Source organism: Balaenoptera borealis (genome assembly GCF_965194805.1).
Source record: "Balaenoptera borealis genome assembly, chromosome: 2".
NCBI classification, from domain to species: domain Eukaryota; kingdom Metazoa; phylum Chordata; class Mammalia; order Artiodactyla; family Balaenopteridae; genus Balaenoptera; species Balaenoptera borealis.
In genome coordinates this window covers 91750538-91766802 of record NC_138867.1, presented here as the reverse complement: position 1 = coordinate 91766802, position 16265 = coordinate 91750538, and positions in this window count along the sequence as shown.

Here is a 16265-nt window from a genome sequence, read left to right as displayed (position 1 = left end):
CTGCTAGTTACCAAAATGAATAAGGAAAATTGCTTTCTTAAAAAAAGCTCAAAATTTAATAGAGAAAACTATTACGTATCAAAAATAGCAATAATAATAACAAATAACACTCATTGAACACTTACTATATGTAAAGCATTATTCAAGTGTTTTGTGTGATTTAACTCATCCAATCCTCATAACAAGCCCATAAGGTATGTAATATTATTATTACCATTTTAGAGATCAGAAAACTGAGGCACATAGAGGTTGACTTGCCCAAGATCACCCAGATAAAATAGGGAGGCCTCTAGAGCCTATGTCTTGTTATTATGCAGTGTGAAGTAAGTTCTTTGGGCACATAGGGAGGAATCATTCTTTTCTAAATCAATGTCCACGCTTTGTCTCAAGGACTGAGATGAGAAATCTGTGCAGCAGAACCACACCCTTAATCACCACAGACTTAATTCCCACAAGCCACGTTGAGTACATTCAGGTCTGTGTGTGGAAGGCAAGAAGGCATGATTCCATGCTTGATATTGGGAACAGATGTGTCCCCAGATGACTCTGACTCAGAATTCTGCTTGCCAAGGGAATGAGTCTGAATTGTTTGTCCAACGAACAGATAATATGCTTAAGAAGAAAGCAAGTGTATTAGAAGAAGCTTTCTTCCAAATCATTGCTGGGGATTTGAAATCTTTGGCAGAGTGATTCCAAAGAATGAACCAGCCAAATAGCCACGTTTTATGGTGCCCCCAACCCAAAGAGGACATTATCTTGCTTATTGCTTTAAGTCACAGCTAGCCTTAAGGAATGAAAGGAATTTTTTAAAAAAATTTTGTGATATCAGGTTTTCTAATTCAGAAGCCCAGCTCAAAAATTTCAAAAAAAATCCGGATAATTCATGGTTAGGCACTGGGGATATCAGATAAAATTGATATTTTCTACAAGGAAGGCAATGTTTTGGGGGCTTTCTTCTGCTTTTTCTTTCTCTTTAATAGAAAACTTCCTTTTGTAGCTTAAGTCTTGATTTTTTTTTTCTTCTATTTTTTCTTTCAGGATCCTAAAAGACCATCAGTCTACCTGTTTTACTTTCAGCAAAATGCAAATAGGATATATATTTAGAATAACTTAGTAAATAATTTATAGCCTGAACAGTAAATTATTTACTTACTCCAGGCATACATATTTAGAATATGAACATACATATTTTATAGTCTGTGCCACTGCTAACGAAAAATTAAATCAGCCTGCTCACAGCTCTGGTTTGTACTGTACATACTCTCTACATCATCAATGACCTGTGAGCAGTCTCACACCATCATGGACTTCATGTTATTGTACTTGCAGTATTTTCCAAAACATTCAGTCTTTGAAGCCTGTTTTAGTCTCTTCTCCTCCATATACTACCTTCTTGCTCTCACTTACTCTTTTCCTCTTTCTTGACCTTTCTCTAATCTGGTAAGAGTCTGGTTAGTCCTTTACCGATCAGCATATATTTATTGAGCACTGACCACATTTAATGCTTGCTAAGAATTGTAGACGAATTCGAGGAATTAACCTTGGGCCTTCCTAGGAGTTTGTATTCTGGCTAAGTTACATATATACACTGCAAACAAGCAAGCAAACAAAAAAAAATGACAGAACACATTAAGTAATTGCTATGAATACTTTTGAAAAGTGATAGCATTTGAACAAACTACATGGATGCGATTTGGGTACTGTGGGAATTTGTAGAAACTGAGAATATATATGGGGAAGAATTTGTGACCTCTGAATAAAACGGTTTCTTCTGAATTTTAGAGCTACTCCAAAAACCTTAGAGAACTTACCGTCCAGCAGCAACTGGCATTATTATGCTCAAAAAATAGAATACAATTACAGAAAGGGAAAATTACAGTGATCGAAGCACAGGAATAGAATCTTTTGGAATTAAATATTTATTATTAAATATTGGACTGTAAAGCACAGGACAGAAGCAGGAAAAAAACCTGAAATTATATAAAACCATAAAAATTAGGGACAAATTGAATATAAGCTTATTTTACAAATTCTTGATATATTAGGACAGCTTTATGAAGGCTCTCCTCTTTGAAACCTGGGCGAAGTCAATATTAGGATAATGCATAGATAACATTTCCTGAGTAGTTCGTACCTTCTAAGTGTTTGACATACACTGTTTAACGCAATCCTCACAACAGTCTTACAAGATAACTGCTATTAGTATCATCTTAAAGTTGAGGAAATTGAGACTTAAGAGTTTTTAAGAAACAAAACAAACAGACAAAAAAAAAAAACAAAGTAGAGAAAGCCAGTAAATGACAGACATGAATATGTGGCTAATTTTTATACTTTTCACCTGTTTTTGAAAAAATTGAGCCCTCAGCCTTTGTTAGGTGGAAATGTCCTTAAATGTTTATTACTGCAAGCTTATTCGTTGTGCTATTAAAATTTTCTGTATTCTTACATATTTATTTTGTCTGCTTGAACTTTTAGTTCCTGTGACAGGTATGTTAAAAGTCTCTCTCGAAGTATGGACTTGAATATTTCTCTTGAATATTTTCTCTTAAAATTCTGTCACTTTGGGGTTTAAAAATATGAAATGGCATTAGTAAGTTTATAAAAAATTTAAGCTGTTATATATTCCTGGTGAATTAACTCTTCTATCATTATGAAGTAACACTCTTTACCTCTCTTAATAACTTTTTTATTATAGGCTATTTTTTCTGAAATTAATATGACCATCTAAACTGTCTTTTGTGTTTTTATATTATACTCAGCTCCTTTAAATGCTTTTAGTGGGAAATGTATTCCCATAATTTAGCCTACCATGTTGCAAATTCAGAATGCTGTGATTTTATTTATTTATTTTTATTATAATATGGTCACTTGGATTACTTTTTATTAGTATTTTTCTGATATTTTCTTTCCAATCTTCTTACTTTAATACTATCCCAATAAAGATGTTGTAGAATATTTTCTAGTTTGGTTGATTGTCATCTGTAACCTATGACTCTGAGGTTAGCGTGGCAAGAAATGTTTCCAGTGACTATAAATATACATACATCGGCACAACCTGTTTTCTCTTTCCAGTGGCTGAAGAATACTTCTTTTTCATATTTCATTTATGGAGATTTCTACTGTTTTCTCTCTACTAAACTTAAAACATCTTAAACTACTCTGTTAGATTTAGAATAATCTCTTCAAGATCCCTAAGAAGTAAGTCATTGATGCCAAAATAAAAACAAAACTTTGAGCCAAGCAAACAGAGCCAGCCAAAAAAAAATCAAAGAAGTGAATGGAACTGCCAGAGAAGAGCTTGTCCACTCTCTACTATCACTCTTTGTCTTCCTGTGCTGGCACCATAAGGACAGGTCCTTGCCAAGTAGGTCTCCATTCGGCCCAGAATTAGAACTCAACCTGGCACTGCCAAGACTTTCCAGCATAGAAATCTTGAGCCATCATTTCCCACCTCCCTTTTCTTTAACATAATTGCATCCCTTAGTCATTCCCTATTTAGTTTGTTTCCTATATGAAATGGAAAACAACAGCAGCCTCACCAGGATGTTGAAGGAACTGTTAAAAAAAAAATTACACAGTTTCTGGAAATAGCAGATAACAAATTACTAGCTTACAAAGTGACTTGGAATCAAATTGGTATCACTCCTGATCCCCCTTTGAAGGGTTAGATTACTGAGACTCCAAATCCTCAGGACTCATTTTGAAAACACCTAGCATACTTTCTAGTTCATCTTTCAACTTAGACTAATGCTTACCAGGTTTGCAAGCATGTACAAATATGCAGACATATACATTCATTCAAGTGCGCGTGTGCGCGCACACAAACACACATACCCACCCCCCCACACACACACCCATGCACATTCCACCAACTATAGTAAACATTGTGGCAGGGATATAATTGTGTTATCATTGAATCATTAAGAATAAAAAGGAAAATGCTATTGAGTTCTGGATAGAAATATCTTAGACTTTGAATAGGACTAGTTTTCCTTGCAATCGATCTTCTACTTTTTTACTAGGCAATAAGAATCTGTATGTAGCTGTATTAATTAAATGAATACAAATGCAGTTGTCTATCTTATCTAGAGAGAATTAAAGTGATTTGGGAGGATAGTAATAGCCTGTTGTCTCCCATGGATCCAGATGAAAGAAAACAGATTTTAGTCTGACCACCTAAAAAGGAACAATTCTCCACGGAATCAAGTTTTAGGCTGGCTTATTTCTAAATCAAGGAATTCAGCATGTAGTCTCTTAATGAATGGGCACTATGTACTCTGATTGCAGATAATTATCCCAGTGGATAGGGTTGAAAATTCTGTTAGCCAAAGAGAGAAAGAGGAAAGGATGTTGCCATCCTGAGAACTTTTGATTATAAAAGTCATCTAGATTAAAGCAAATTCTGAACAAAAATTTTGAGGCTTCTACAATGACATAGACAAAACTTTCTGAATGGACTATTTACAATGGACCCTGGCACTCTTCTTAGTACAAATGTTCATCAGACTTAAAGCAAGTTATATATTTAAAATAAAGCACTATAAATTAGAATTATGTGGAGTTGAAAATTGATTTTCTCATTAAAATAAAGTGGCATAATGAGTTAATATTCCCGAACAAATGTTTGCCACACAGCTTTATCAAAATTACCATTAATATTCTATTTTACCAACTCTATGTAGTATACCTAAAGAAGATGAAGTTTTCTAATGTGCATGTAAATCAAAATCACAAGACCACTCAGTACCAGCTTCCACAAATTTAATTTACGAGAATATAGTATACCATGTAAAGTTCTTCTCGTCATTCCTCAGAGTTTTTTATTTTTACTGCCTCCAATCAGAAACCATCAGAGTCCTTAATCAGAATCAATGAAGGAATCTATGGTGGGGGATTTTCATAGTCAATTTAAGAAGATGTATGGCTGCACTGAGTCATTCTAGAAGCTGTTCCAGGATTGCCTGTTCTTTTTCTGGCTTATTTTTTTCACTGTACATATAGCAAATATAAGCATTGGGGATAAAGTTACTGGTCATTTTGCTGCTTTGGAAACAAAAATTTTATGCTTTCCTCAGTTGATATTTTATCATTATTAACAGTGATGATTTACATTTCAATGAAAGATAAATCTCTCTTTAAGTATATAATTCATTATTTTACCTTAATTGTTTTATTTGAAGAAAAGCCACAATCAAAGGATTCCACTCATGCAGACAAATCACGTCTGTCTGCTTTTCACGGTTTACTTCTGAGTCTTGCAATAAGAGGCCGCAAAGTTCACTAGAGCTCTACTGTACTTTTTAGTCATTTTAACAGGATCTGTTACTCTGAAGAAATGGCACCTTTTCATAAAAATATGTGAAAATTATATAGCCAAATCATACAGTGCTATTATTTTAAATTATCATTCTTTAGAAGAGATAACATCATGCATAAACAAAAACATTGTCCTAAATTGTGAGATTTTTTTAAAAAATTTTAAATTTAATTTTATTTACTGTTTTATACAGCAGGTTCTTATTAGTCATCAATTTTATACACATTAGTGTATACATGTCAATCCCAATCGCCCAATTCATCACACCACCACCCTTACCACCCTGCCGCTTTCCCCGCTTGGTGTCCATACGTTTGTTCTCTACATCTGTGCCTCATTTTCTGCCCTGCAAACCGGTTCATCTGTACCATGTTTCTAGGTTCCACATATATGTGTTAATATATGATATTTGTTTTTCTCTTTCTGACTTACTTCACTCTGTATGACAGTCTCCAGATCCATCCACGTCTCTACAAATGACCCAATTTTGTTCCTTTTTATGGCTGAGTAATATTCCATTGTATATATGTACCACATCTTCTTTATCCATTCGTCTGTTGATGGACATTTAGCTTCCGTGACCTGGCTATTGTAAACAGTGCTGCAATGAACATTGGGGTTCATGTGTCCTTTTGAATTATGGGTTTCTCTGGGTATATGCCCAGTAGTGGCATTGCTGGATCATATGGTAATTCTATTTTTAGTTTTTTAAGGAACCTCCATACTGTTCTCCATAGTGGCTGTATCAATTTACATTCCAACCAACAGTGCAAGACGGTTCCCTTTTCTCCACACCTTCTCCAGCATTTGTTGTTTGTAGATTTTCTGATGATGCCCATTCTAACTGGTGTGAGGTGATACCTCATTGTAGTTTTGATTTGCATTTCTCCAATAATTAGTGATGTTGAGCAGCTTTTCATGTGCTTCTTGGCCATCTGTATGTCTTCTTTGGAGAAATGCCTATTTAGGTCTTCTGCCCATTTTTGGATTGGGTTGTTTTTTTTTTTTAATACTGAGCTGAATGAGCTGTTTATATATTTTGGAGATTAATCCTTTGTAGATTCGTTTGCAAATATTTTCTCCCATTCTGAGGGTTGTCTTTCCGTCTTGTTTATGGTTTCCTTTGCTGTACAAAAGCTTTGAAGTCTCATTAGGTCCCATTTGTTTATTTTTGTTTTTATTTCCATTACTCTAGGAAGTGGGTCAAAAGAGATATTGCTGTGATTTATGTCAAAGAGTGTTCTTCCTATGTTTTCCTCTAAGAGTTTTATAGTGTCCAGTCTTATATTTAGGTCTCGAATCCATTTTGAGTTTATTTTTGTGTATGGTGTTAGGGAGTGTTCTAATTTCATTCTTTTACATGTAGCTGTCCAGTCTTCCCAGCACCACTTATTGAAGAGACTGTCTTTTCTCTATTGCATATCCTTGCCTACCTTGTCATAGATTAGTTGACCATAGGTGCGTGGGTTTATCTCTGGGCTTTCTGTCCTGTTCCATTGATCTATATTTCTGTTTTTGTGCAAGTACCATATTGCCTTGATTACTGTAGCTTTGTAGTATAGTCCGAAGTCAAGGAGCCTGATTCCTCCACTTCCATTTTTTAGCCTCAAGACTGCTTTGGTTATTTGGGGTCTTTTGTGTCTCCATACAAATTTTAAGAGTTTCTGTACTAGTTCTGTAAAAAATGCCATTGGTAATTTGATAGGGATTGCACTGAATCTGTAGATTGCTTTGGGTACTATAGTCATTTTCACAATATTGATTCTTCCAATCCAAGAACATGGTATATCTGTCCATCTGTTGGTATCATCTTCAATTTCTTTCATCAGTGTCTTATAGTTTTCTGCATACAGATCTTTTGTCTCCCTAGGTAGGTTTATTCCTGGGTATTTTATTCTTTTTGTTGCAATGATAAATGGGAGTGTTTCCTTAATTTCTCTTTCAGATTTTTCATCATTAGTGTATAGGAATGCAAGAGATTTCTGTGCATTAATTTTGTATCTGGAAACTTTACCAAATTCATTGATTAGCTCTAGTAGTTTTCTGCTGGCATCTTTAGGATTCTCTATGTATAGTATCATGTCATCTGCAAACAGTGACAGTTTTACTTCTTCTTTTCCAATTTGTATTCCTTTTATTTCTTTTCCTTCTATGACTGTCATGGCTAGGACTTCCAGAACTATGTTGAATAATAGTGATGAGAGTGGACATCCTTGTCTCGTTCCTGATCTTAGAGGAAATGCTTTCAGTTTTTCTATATTGAGAATGATGTTTGCTGTGGGTTTGTTGTATATCGCCTTTATTATGTTGACGTAGGTTCCCTCTATGCCGACTTTCTGGAGAGATTTTATCATAAATGGGTGTTGAATTTTGTCAAAAGCTTTTTCTGCATCTATTGAGATGATCATATGGTTTTTATTCTTCAATTTGTTCATATGGTGTATCACATTGATTGATTTGCGTATATTGAAGATTCCTTGCATCCTTGGGATAAATCCCACTTGATTGTGGTGTATGATCCTTTTAATGTGTTGTTGGATTCTGTTTGCTAGTATTTTGTTGAGGATTTTTGCATGTATATTCATCAGTGATATTGGTGTGTAATTTTCTCTTTTTTTGTAGTATCTTTGCCTGATGTTGGTATCAGGGTGATGGTGGCCTCATAGAATGAGGTTGGGAGTGTTCCTTCCTCTGCAATTTTTTGGCAGAGTTTGAGAAGCATGGATGTTAGCTCTTCTCTAAATGTTTGATAGAATTCACCTGTGAAGCCATCTAGTCCTGGACTTTTGTTTGTTGCAAGATTTTTAATCACAGTTTCAATTTCATTACTTGTGATTGGTCTGTTCATATTTTCTGTTTCTTCCTGGTTCAGTCTTAGAAGGTTATACCTTTCTAAGAATTTGTCCATTTCTTCCAGGTTGTCCATTTTATTGGCATAGAGTTGCTTGTAGTAGTCTCTTAGGATGCTTTGTATTTCTGCGGAGTCCGTCATAACTTCTCCTTTTTCATTTCTAATTTTATTGATTTGAGTCCTCTCCCTCTTTTTCTTGATGAGTCTGGCTAATGGTTTATCAATTTTGTGTATCTTCTCAAAGAACTAGCTTTTAGTTTTATTGATCTTTGCTATTGTTTTCTTTGTTTCTATTTCATTTATTTCTGCTCTTATTTTTATGATTTCTTTCCTTCTGCTAACTTTGGGTTTTGTTTGTTCTTCTTTCTCTAGTTCCTTTAGGTGTAAGGTTAGATTGTTTATTTGAGATTTTTCTTGTTTCTTGAGGCAGGATTGTATTGCTATAAACTTCCCTCTTAGAACTGCTTTTGCTGCATCCCATAGGTTTTGGATCGTCATGTTTTCATTGTCAATTGTCTCTAGGTAGTTTTTGATTTCCTCTTTGATTTCTTCAGTGATCTGTTGGTTATTTAGTAACATATTGTTTAGCCTCCATGTGTTTGTCTTTTTAAAGTTTTTTTCCCAGTAATTCATTTCTAATCTCATAGCGTTGTGGTCAGAAAAGATGCTTGATATGATTTCAATTTTCTTAAATTTACGGAGGCTTGATTTGTGATTCAAGATGTGATCTATCCTGGAGAATGTTCCATGCACACTTGAGAAGAAAGTGTAATCTGCTGGTTTCAGATGGAATGTCCTATAAATATCAATTAAATCTATCTGGTCTATTGTTTCACTTAAAGCTTCTGTTTCCTTATTTATTTTCATTTTGGATGATCTGTCCATTGGTGTAAATGAGGTGTTAAAGTCCCCCACTATTATTGTGTTACTGTTGATTTCCTCTTTTATAGCTTTTAGCAGTTGCCTTATGTATTGAGGTGCTCCTATGTTGGGTGCATATATAATTGTTATATCTTCTTTTTGGATTGGTCCCTTGATCATTATGTAGTGTCCTTCCTTGTCTCTTGTAACATTCTTTATTTTAAAGTCTATTTTATCTGATATGAGTGTAGCTACTCCAGCTTTCTTTTGATTTCCATTTGCATGGAATATCTTTTTCCAACCCCTCACTTTCAGTCTGAATGTGTCCCTAGGTCTGAAGTGGGTCTCTTGTAGACAGCATATATATGGGTCTTGTTTTTGTATCCAGTCAGCAAGCCTGTGTCTTTTGGTTGGAGCATTTAATCCATTCACGTTTAAGGTAATTATCGATAATGTATGTGCCTATGACCATTTTCTTAATTGTTTTGGGTTTGTTTTCGTAGGTCCTTTTCTTCTCTTGTGTTTCCCACTTAGAGAAATTCCTTTAGCATTTGTTGTAGAGCTGGTTTGGTGGTGCTGAATTCTCTTAGCTTTTGCTTGTCTGTAAAGCTTTTGATTTCTCCATCGAATCTGAACGAGATCCTTGCCGGGTAGAGTAATCTTGGTTGTAAGTTCTTCCCTTTCATCACTTTAAGTATATCATGCCACTCCCTTCTGGCTTGTAGAGTTTCTGCTGAGAAATCAGCTGTTAACCTTATGGGAGTTCCCTTGTATATTATTTGTCATTTTTCCTTTGCTGCTTTCAATAATTTTTCTTTCTCTTTAGTTTTTGCCAATTTGATTACTATGTGTCTCGGCGTGTTTCTCCTTGGGTTTATCCTGTATAGGACTCTCTGAGCTTCCTGGACTTGGGTGGCTATTTCCTTCCCCATGTTAGGGAAGTTTTCGACTATAATCTCTTCAAATATTTTCTCGGGTCCTTTCTCTCTCTCTTCTCCTTCTGGGACCCCTATAATGTGAATGTTGTTGCATTTAATGTTGTCCCAGAGGTCTCTTAGGCTGTCTTCATTTCTTTTCATTCTTTTTTCTTTATTCTGTTCCGCAGCAGTGAATTCCACCATTCTGTCTTCCAAGTCACTTATCCGTTCTTCTGTCTCAGTTTTTCTGCTATTGATTCTTTCTAGTGTAGTTTTCATATCAGTTATTGTATTTTCATCTCTGTTTGTTCTTTAATCCTTCTAGGTCTTTGTTAAACATTTCTTGCATCTTCTCACTCTTTGCCTCCATTGTTTTTCCGAGGTCCTGGATCATCTTCACTCTCATTATTCTGAATTCTTTTTCTGGAACATTGCCTATCTCCACTTCATTTAGTTGTTTTTCTGGGATTTTATCTTGTTCCTTCATCTGGTACATAGCCCTCTGCCTTTTCATCTTGTCTCTTTTTCTGTGAATGTGGTTTTTGTTCCACAGGTTGCAGGATTGTAGTTCTTCTTGCTTCTGCTGTCTGCCCTCTGGCGGATGATGCTATCTAAAAGGCTTATGCAAGTTTCCTGATGGGAGGGACTGGTGGGGGGTAGAGCTGACTGTTGCTTTGGTGGGCAGAGCTTAGTAAAACTTTAATCCACTTGACTGCTGATGGGTGGGGCTGGGTTCCCTCCTTGTTGGTTGTTTTGCCTGAGGCAACCCAACACTGGAGCCTGCCTGGGCTCTTTGGTGGGGTTAATGGTGGACTCTGGGAGGGCTCACGCCAAGGACTACTTCCCAGAACTTCTGCTGCCAGTGTCCTTGTCCCTATGGTGAGCCACAGCCACCCCCTGCTTCTGCAGGAGACCCCCCAACACTAGCAGGTAGGTCTGGTTCAGTCTCCCCTGTGGTCACTGCTCCTTCCCCTGGGTCCTGATGCACACACTACTTTGTGTGTGCCCTCCAAGAACGGAGTCTCTGTTTCCCCTAGTTCTGTTGAAGTCCTGCAATCAAATCCCAGTAGCCTTCAAAGTCTGATTCTCTAGGAATTCCTCCTCCCGTTGCCGGACCCCCAGGTTGGGAAGCCCTTTGCAGCAATGAAGACCCAACACAACCAAAAATAAATAAAATTAAATCTTTTGACTTCTGAGATGTCTCACTCACATGGCTGTAGGTAGGAGGCCTCAGTTCCTTGCCACATGGGTCTCTCCTTAGGGTTGCTTGAGTGTCCTCATGACATGGAAGCTGGCTTAACCCAGGATGAGTGATCCAGCCTGTGGTCCCCAGGACTGTCATGGCGTCAGCTGCTGGGGCCCCTCCAGAGCTGGCAGCCTCAGTGAGGCCGCCCTCCCCTCGGGCTCTGGGGCAGTTCGGTGACGGCGGAGGGATGAGACCCCTAGCCAGGAGTTCTAGCTCTGTGGAAATGCAGGTTCCATTCCGAGAAGTTTTAATTCAACCTCCATGACTGCTTCATGTAAGATTTTGGCCATGAACCTTAATATTTCTTACCCATAGTTTCCTTATCTTTGAAGTGAGGAATAGAACTGGATGATGTCTAAGGTCCCCTCTAATTCTAGAATGTTGTGATTCTAAGTCCCATTTATTAAAATAATTTTTCCATTGTTAAAATACTTGTATGATTCTCTCTATGGGGCTGCACTTGGAGAACCAGATTCCCCTTTAGAAAATACCATATTCTTTCCCTTGACACACTTTCTGCTACTAGCCTGCTGAAGTTGTGTTTTCTTCCCCATAGCTTCAACCAATAGCCTCTTACTGTGCGTTAACCACAACAGGAGCCCATGAGCAGGGTGGTCGATAGAAAGTGTCAACCTGGGACACTGGCCATTGGGCTATACTGCAGAGGGTGCTGGCTTCATGCCTGCGCTTCCCACCCTCCTAGTCTAAGTGCTGTGAGGTAGGGACTGTGTAGAGTGGAAAGAGCATTGAATCCACATCAGAAGGCTGGTGGTTCAAGTACTGGCTCTGTCACTTACTAGCTTGTATGAGCTGCAGGAAATGTGTTTAACCCTTATGAATCACAGTTTTCTCCTTTGTAAAATGAAGGCTGTTGTGAGAATTGATGAGATAATGTGAAAGTTCCCGGCACAGTGTCTGTTACACTGTGGGTGCCCATCAAACATTAGTTTGAATCTGGATCTGACATTGGCACCACTGACTGAACAACCGAACCATGAGCACTGCTCTTAGGCAAGGACTGTGTGCATTTGTTAAATTCCTACACTGCAACTGCTGCCCATGACTGATGTTAGAGTTTACAGGGATTTGCAACAGGAGTCCCATAAAACAATAATCTATTTCCCAGTGAGACTCACACAGAGATTGATCTCCTCTTTGGGATTTGTTGACAGAGAGGATGCAATAAACATAGGCTAAGCAATCACCTTGTTTAAGATCATCTGTCATATCCAAGTTTCCTCTGCCATATCCAAGTTTCCTGCTTGTACTTAAAAATGTATAAAGATTTTTCAGTTTGGAATCTGTAAGGGAGAAGGACCAGGCTTCTGAAATAGGTTAAGAGGTTGTGTTAATAGACTGTTCTCTCCTTTGGAGAATATGTGCTGATTAGCATCTATCAAAGGAGGCAGAGCTCAGGACAAGAGCCAAAAAAGTAGGGGTATGGCCAAGGGATGGTGTTTGTCAATATCCGTTGATCTTCTGGTCAGACATCAATGAATTTAAATTCCAAACTGGAGTTTTGAGCTTAGACCTGACAATCCCATTCCTCTGTACTTATTTTTATTTTGTGTCTCATGGGGTACAACCATAAAGCAGAAGGTACAGCAGCATGGACAGCTGGCTAAGCACTTGCTGCTGGAACGGGAAGAGTTATTTTCCTAGTTAAAGAAAGCATAACTGAGGCTAGGCAGAGCTTGGTCCTTGGAAGCTGAAGAGTGTTGTATTGGCTTCCTATGGCTGCTGTAATAAATTACCACAAACTTGGTGGCCTAAACCAACAGATTTATTATTTTACAGTTCTCAAAGTTAGGATTCCAACATGGATCTCACTGGGATAAGATCAATGTGTTGGCTGGGCTGTTTCCTTCTAGAGGCTCTAAGGGAGAATCCACTTTCTTGCTTTTTCTAGCTCCTAGAGGCTGCTGGCTTTCCTTGGCACTTGGCCCCCTTCTATCTTCAAAGTCAGCAATGGTCACTTGAGTCTTTCTTATATGCTGTCACTCTGACACTGACTCTTCTGCCTACCTCTTCCACATTTAAAGGACCTTTGTCATCATATCAGGCTTACTAGAGTAATCTAGGATAATCTCTTCATTTTAAAATCAGCTGATTAGCAACCTTAATTCCATCTGTAACCTTAATTCCCCCTTGTCATGCAACATAACTTGGTCACAGATTTTTGGGGATTAGGACATGGACATCTTGGTGCAGGGGGTGGTCATTCTGCCTACCAAAGATGTGTCAGGCTGGTGGGCACAAAACTGGGGAGGGTCTGTTCACAGTGCCTTTTAAAATATGCAGTAGTTTCTGGGAAGTCACAAGTTTAAACTGATCTCTGAATGTGGAGATTAAATAACAAAAGATAGAGGGATATAAACATCCAGCTAGTATTATAAGGCTATATTGAAGAGAAGGCAATACTTCATTTCTAATAGTTCACATCCTTCAATACAATGATTACACTTTAGAAATCCAGTCTAACTGTGACAGTAGTAAAGATTCGTGAAGAAAATACTCAGCAGACTGCTATTGGAAATAGACAAGATGTCCAACAACAGGAGATTATTTAAAAGTATCATGACACCATTCATATGACTGCCTATTATACATCCATAAGGTGCCATTTTGGGGAAAGAAGTTTTAATCTCAGCTGTGAGTGAATCCATTTTAACTTTCCCCATGTTTCTAGTTTCTCTCGCCTTGATCCAGTATTCATTAACTTAACTACTAAATGCTAGTCTCTGTATTAGGTGATAGAATACAGTATTAAACATTCCAGATCAAGTTTTTATGGAGCTTACAGTTAAACACTAAAGATAGACACTGCATAGGTAACCATAAGTATGATGAATATTTCAAAAGAGGTGGTGAGAGATACTTGAGGAGAAAACAGGAGGGAAATCTGTCTACCTTGCAGCCTCCCAAAACATAGAGACCTTATGTGCTGGCTAAGCCCAACTACCCTATCCTTACTAGGACTTAAATCACCACTGCCTGCAGGTGGTACATTAGCAGAGTTTGGTGCTTTAGAATCTACAACAATCCTAAAGGCATCACTTTACTTTGTTCTTCATTCTATTGATACTTTATGACCCCTGACCATTTCCTTTCTAATTTATCAACTGCTTTCAATAAATGTTATCTCATTGTACTTTATATAGCCTACAGTCCACTTTAAAATATTTCTGGAACAAAATGGGATAAACCAATCAATATTTCAAAATAATAAGGACCATACCCACCAGATTAATATGTTATTGGCAAATGGGCTGAAGACCATCAGCATATGACCCTGAGCAATTCATCCTTTGTTCTTCACCCTTTGCTTCTCCTTGCATCTGTTTCCAAAGCAGACAGGCACCCAGTTCTTTGTCTGGGATGTGGAAGTTTGCCCTACCAATCTTCCCCTAGTTCCGTGACTTCTCCATGACTTTTTCTTTCAGAGGAATGTCTAAATATGGACCTCTCTTCCTCTTCTTCAGAGTGACTGAGATTAGATTTGCCTTACTTTTCTTGTATATTTCAGGTAGTCTCTAAACATCACAATGCTTGGCATAGCACGAGTTCTAAATGCAGGTCAGCTTATTTTCCTTCACTTTGTTGAGGCATGCAGAGGAGACACTTCCATGGGACCAGTGGGTGAAATGGTTACCATGAACCCCAGCAGCTGCAGCAACTGCAGAATCCTGGGGTTTGTTTTGACAAGATCTACAGATTCCATCATTATTTACTCTCTCATATGGGAGATCCCTTGGACTATACCACCTCCAAAGTCTATCCAACTCTCCTCTCCTACATCTGAAAAAACTTTTAATGACACAGAAATATGTTTACCACATAATATTTTGTTAAAGAAGGAGAACTACAAACCATATGGAGCCCAATTTTCAGCAGGGGCATCTCTGCCCAAAATCTCCTTAAAATTAATTCATAGGAACCTTTTTCCTGCATTTCCCCATACTATATACCATGATGATTGAAACCCAAATCTCAAAACTTCTTTAAATTTCCCCCAAAGCATTCATCCACACAAGAAAACATTGGAGAAGTAGGAAGAAGGCACACGATGCAAACCATTTTTGGTCAAATTCAGGATATTTTGGTCAGATCCTAAGAGCAATGGAAAATCACTGAAATATTTCACTCACAATGATATTTGATATATATTTTAGAAATATCACTCTGGTTACATTTGAAGATATGCTTTTGAGAACCAGAATGGGATAACATAGGAGGTTAATGTTATAGCCCAGGTAGATTATGATGGTGGCTTAGACAAGGGTAGTAGTAATAGCGAAGGAAAGAAAGAGATTTCACATCTTAAGACAATAACATTGGCAGAGGTTGACGATGGATGGGGGATGAGGAATGAGTGAGAAAGAGACGTCTAGGATGACTGCCAAGTTTCTAGCTTGGTAACTATATCGATTGTGGGCAAGTGCCTTCCCAAATCCTTTAAGGGGCTCAGGAAAACAAAGCCTTTACAACTAATTGGATCCATCATTCCTGCAGCAGAGTAAGGATTCTAATTAGGTTTTTTTGTCTTTACATATATGTACATAATAAAATCCCAATTATTCGAAGTATGTGTATATATGTTCATTTGTATATATGTGTACTTATACATATATGTACATAATACAAATGTATATGTATGTATATGTACATATATACACACACATACATGGAAAGAGTTTAAATAGGATTATGACAATATGATGATAGTAGTGACAAAGAATGCTGATGTTTTAAATCATTATATTTTCTTCTTTTATTTATATTTTTTATTTATTTTCCAGAATTTCTATATTGAATAGAAATTATTTCTAGAATCAGAAAAACAACAAAATATGTAAATTTATTTTTTAAAGTTATTCTTTAAAAGAAAATGGCTTCCCTATGGCCATCTGCCCACATTCTTGTACTTCACCTCTTGGTGATTATAGCATATTTGTACATGTCAAAGATTTTCAGTTAAAGTAAAATTTATCAAAGATGTAATGCATTAGATTTGTTACCACTGTAACAAACTGCCAGAAATGTAGCAGCTTAAACAGTACACATTTATAATCT